Source organism: Hypanus sabinus, chromosome 3 (assembly GCF_030144855.1).
Source record: "Hypanus sabinus isolate sHypSab1 chromosome 3, sHypSab1.hap1, whole genome shotgun sequence".
Taxonomy (NCBI): Eukaryota; Metazoa; Chordata; class Chondrichthyes; order Myliobatiformes; family Dasyatidae; genus Hypanus; species Hypanus sabinus.
The window spans coordinates 18340734-18346128 of record NC_082708.1 but is presented as its reverse complement, the minus strand read 5'-3'; the positions used below and the strand labels follow the sequence as shown (position 1 = coordinate 18346128).

Genomic DNA, 5395 nt, shown 5'->3' with positions numbered 1-5395 from the left:
ATACCCTCTGTCTGTAGCGATACACTGGAGCTTGGCCCCACTTAGCCTTCAGAAATACGGTTTTTTGCTTTAGGGTGTTCCTAGATATATTACAGGGAATGTGCTCCCACCGATACACCAGGCTATCCCCTCACTGGGTCTCTTTTAAGTTTTCCCAATGACTCTCTCTGCTTAGGTACCCGGTGGCTCACTCTCCAAGGGGTTTCCCATCATTCACACTCCTGCCTGAAATGTCCCTCTTCATCACAGATATAACAGACAATACCAGCCGCTCCTCCTCTTGCGTGACACCCGCTGCTAGCAGCCCTCCGCATAGTCCATCCCCTTAGAGGATCCACCTCCCTATCAGCTCCATCATATGGGGGGGGGGGGTGCACACGCACTGATGACAAACGGGACAGCTCAGTTCTCAACCCTGCTTTACCATTCCCTGGGTTGGGTTATCCACAGTCACTTCATGGCAGGGTACATAGTTTCCAAGTACCACAAAGCCTCATTCTTATTAATAGACTCCAACATTTGTCCAACCACTGAGGTTAGTCTAACTGGCCTGTAATTTCCTTTCTTTTGCCTTCCTCCCTTCTTAAAAAGTGGAGTGACATTTGCAATCTTCCAGTCCTCCAAGACCATCCCAGAATAAAGTGATTCTTGAAAGGTCATGACCAATTCATCTGTATATCTCTTCAGCAACCTCTCTTGGGGTTCTGGGATGCAGTCCGTCTGGTCCAGGTGACTTATCCACCTTAAAACCTTTCAGTTTTCCTAGCAATTTTCCTTTGTAATAGCAATGACAATCACTCCTACTCTCTGTCACTAACTGACCTCTGACACACAGCTAGTGTCTTCCACAGTGAAGACTGATGTAAATTACCCATTAAGTTCATCTGCCATTTATTTGTTGCACATTACTACCTCACCAACATCATTTTCCAGTTGCCTAATATCAACTCTCATTTCCTTTTTACACTTTATATAGCCAAAAAAATTAGTATCCTGCTTTATATTATTGGTTGTCTACCCTCATATTTCATCTTTTCCCTTCTTATAGCTTTTTTAGTTGTCTTTTGTTGGATTTTAATACCTTCATGGTCATCCAATTTCCCATTCAATTTTACTAACTTATATTCCCTTTCCTTGACTTTTATACAGTCCTTAACTTCCTTTGTCAGCCATGGTTGCCTACCCCTGCCATTTGAGAACTTCTGTGGGACATATCTATCCTGCACCTTGTGAGCTATTCCCAGGAACTTCAGCCATCTCTGCTGTCGGTCATCCCTCCCAACCTGTCCTAGAAATCCACTTGAGATGCTCAAGAAGATAAAGTTAAAGATTTACTTTGCTCCATGTGTGCTATCCATTTGAAAACTCCTGCTGAAATTCAGTTCCATTGAATACAACAGAGCCAAATTATGGAACTGCTAATTTGCTCATTAGCAAGAGATGACAATGGGCAGAAGACATGGCTACAGAGAATGGAATGAAAATAGCTATGAACTTTTCAACTAGGGTGTGTTAGAGGAAGACAATGCTGAGGAAGTTCAATCCAACCACAAAACTAGCAGGAAGAAGAGTGCATCATTTGCAAATAAAGACCCACAGTGAGCTGAGAAAAATTCAGCTAAGATGTCAACCTTATCTCCTAATGAACAGAAGTAGAATCAAAAACAAGTTTATTACCATTGACTACTTCCTTAGGAGTTTGTGAAGATTCAGCATGACATCTAAAACTTTAACAAACTTCTATAGATGTGTAGTGGAGAGTATATTGACTGGCTGCATCACAGCCTGGTATGGAAACACTGATGCCCTTGAATAGAAATTCATACAAAATTTAGTGGATGTGTCTAAGTCCATCAAGGGTAAAGCCCTCCCAGCCATTGAACACATCTACATGAACTGTTGTCAGGAATGCTGGAAAGCAGCATCCATTAATAGGGATCTCCACCACCCAGGACATGCTCTCTTCTTATTGCTATTATCAGGAAGAAGGTACAAGAGCCTCAGGACTCACCCCAATAGTTCAGAAACAGTTTCTACCTCTCAACCATTAGACTCTTGAACCAAAGGGGCTAACTTCTCTCAATTTCATTTGCTCCATTATTGAAATGTTCCCAAAACCAATGGACTCTCATTCAATGACTCTTCATCTCATGATCTCGATATTTATTGCTTACTTCAATAATTCAATAGTTTCATTTAATATTCTCTCTCCCTAATAAAGGGACAGGAAGGTGTCACCTTTTCACAGGAAGAGGAGCAACATAAACAAAACCACTCGCTGATTTACGGTGATCTGCTGCATCGCTTTTTTTCCTCCAAATTCTCCAACTTGAGAATCAGCAACAAGCTCTCTCCCAACAGAGAGAGAAAAAGAGAGAGAACACAATCAAAGTGCAGAGTCCCCAACTGTCAATCTGCTTTTCCTAGGGTTTGTTTCCTCCTGCGATGCTTCTGTTGGCACCTCCTGCATAGCATCAACTCATCCCCAAGACTACAAAGCTTCAGAATCCCTAAGGTGCAATCATTTTCTTGGCCACATATGTAGGATATCAAAAATGGCCAGTTGATGAACCACAGGAGGGGATCCCATTGTTGCAAAGAGCTGAAGTTCTAGTGTAGCTCAAGGTCAGGGCTTTCAACAGAACCCATCCACATTGAGAAGGGAAAAGAGCGTCATTAAGGGTAGAAATTAAGCAGTTTCCACAGATGAGCTCAAATAAGTGGCCGTTGTAGCGATGTGCTACACACAGAGCTAGAAGTGATGACACTCAGTCGGTAAGTTGCACTCGAGGCTAGTTTATTCAAACTTCACGGCGCTGGCTTTTACTCAGTACTGTTCCTGCCCTCTATGGGCAGAAATGATGTCAGGGGTGCATTACAAAAGTCTCTCCCCATGTGTGGGCTGTTTGTGAGCCGGTTCGCATGCACAGAGAGTGGGTTGCCACACTGTCATATTTCTTCTATTTTGTATTTGCATGGTTTGTTGTCTTCTGAACTCTGGTTGAATGCCAAAGTTGTGTGCTATTTCACTGATTCTGTAATGTTATTATTCTATAGATTTACTGAGTATGCCCACAAGAAAATGGATCTCAGGGTTGTATATGGTAACATATATGCAGTTTCATAATAAATCTACATTGAACTGTTGATCTGTTGTAAAATAAATTTTTTTGTGGAAGCAGTACAGTGCAGGATTATTATAAGTTACAAACAATAAACAAATAAATAAATGAATAAATCAATAAACAGAGAAGCTATAAGATCATAAAAACACAAATTAGGCCATTTAGCCCATCGAGTCTGCTTTGCCATTTCATCATGGCTGGTCCTTTTTCACTCTCAGTGCCAACCTCGTACCTTCCTCCAGCATCCCTTCATGCCCTGACTAATCAAGAATTTTTCAACCTCTGCATTAAGTATACCCAATCACTTGGCCATTGATAATGATATAAACAAACAAACAATAAATAAATAACAGTGCAAAAGAGGTGGAATTCATGAGTTCATGGACTGTTCAGAAATCTGATGGCAGAGAGAAAGAAGTTGTTCCTAAAACATTCAATATGTGTCTTCAGGACACTCATTCCGGCAGCTCCAGCGAGAGGACGTATTTGGTGGTGGTCAACCTGAGAACAACTATAAAGTTAAAATGGCAGATGATGAGATTGCTGCACTTGTCATAAACAATGGTTCTGGCATGTGCAAGGCTGGTTTTGCTGGAGATGATGCTCCCCGTGCTGTTTTCCCTTCTATTGTTGGACGCCCAAGACATCAGGGTGTTATGGTTGGTATGGGCCAGAAAGATAGCTATGTAGGTGATGAAGCTCAGAGCAAAAGGGGTATTCTTACCCTGAAATACCCAATTGAGCATGGCATTGTCACCAACTGGGATGACATGGAGAAGATTTGACATCACACATTCTACAATAAACTCCGTGTTGCTCCTGAAGAACACCCCGTCCTGCTCACAGAAGCCCCACTGAACCCTAAAGCTAACAGAGAGAAGATGGCACAGATCATGTTTGAGACTTTCAACACACCAGCCATGTATGTTGCCATCCAGGCTGTGCTGTCCCTATATGCCTCTGGGCGTACCACTGGTATTGTCATGGATTCTGGTGATGGTGTCACCGATACAGTGCCCATTTATGAGGGTTATGCACTTCCCCATGCTATTCTGCGTCTGGTTCTGGCTGGTCGTGACCTGACAGACTACCTCATGAAGATTCTGACAGAAAGAGGGTACTCCTTCACCACCACAGCAGAAAGGGAAATTGTCCGTGACATCAAAGAAAAACTGTGCTATGTTGCCCTGGACTTCGAACAGGAAATGGCCACTGCAGCTTCCTCCTCTTCCCTGGAGAAGAGCTATGAGTTGCCTGATGGTCAGGTCATCACCATTGGCAACGAGAGGTTCAGGTGTTGTGAAGCTCTGTTCCAGCCATCTTTCTTGGGTATGGAATCATGTGGCATCCATGAAACTACTTTCAACTCTATCATGAAATGTGATGTTGACATCCGTAAAGATCTCTATGCTAACACAGTATTGTCTGGTGGTACCACCATGTACCCTGGCATTGCTGATAGAATGCAGAAGGAAATCACATCCCTTGCTCCCAGTACCATGAAAATCAAGATCATTGCTCCACCTGAACGTAAATACTCCGTCTGGATTGGAGGTTCTCTCCTGGATACCTCTCCACCTTCCAGCAGATGCGGATCAGCAAGCAAAAATACGATGAGTCTGGCCCATCCATTGTGCACCGCAAATGCTTCTAAATGAACTGCAGGCAAATGTGTAGCATTTGCTGCAAAACTTTGAAGAGGAAAGTTTTTGGTTTTGTTTTTTTTTTTGCCCAGGTAAATTACACCTCATGCTAGCCTCATGATACTGGAAGTACAAGCCTACTTGAAAAGAAATTTACCACCCCTTCAGAAAGCTGGTATGAAGTGTTTTATAAGGAGCACTGTTGGATTGTCAAATAATCACTTTCTGTCTCGCTGCCATTCCTGCAGGGTTTGAAACATTGCATTTCAGGCCTTAACCCTGCTGTTCCTGTCACTTATCAGCAGTTCATGGGGCTGAAACTTTGAGTTGCAAAAAAAAATTGCATTGACACCTGTAAATTTATGCATCTGTGAGTTAATTTATGTAAAAAATTCTTTTGTATGTTGCCTTAATGTTCATTTTCACATAGAAAACCCAAATTTGTAAGTCATCTGGATGTTGACAATTGTATTGCCCAACTGACACTTCATTTTTTTTTGAGGGGAAAAACAAGTAAATGAGTTATAGAAACCTAAAAAAAAAGTGTGTCTTCAGGTTCCTGCTCCTTCTCCCTGTTAGGAGAAATGAGAAGAGGGCATTTCCCATATGGTGAGAGTCCTTAATGAT

General features: G+C 42.3%; 1 pseudogene; it reads left to right on the top strand.

Moving 5' to 3' along the window:
• The first annotated feature begins 3590 nt into the window (after positions 1-3590).
• On the top strand, positions 3591-4868 carry LOC132391076 (actin, cytoplasmic 1-like; annotated as a pseudogene).
• Positions 4869-5395: the final 527 nt, after the last annotated feature.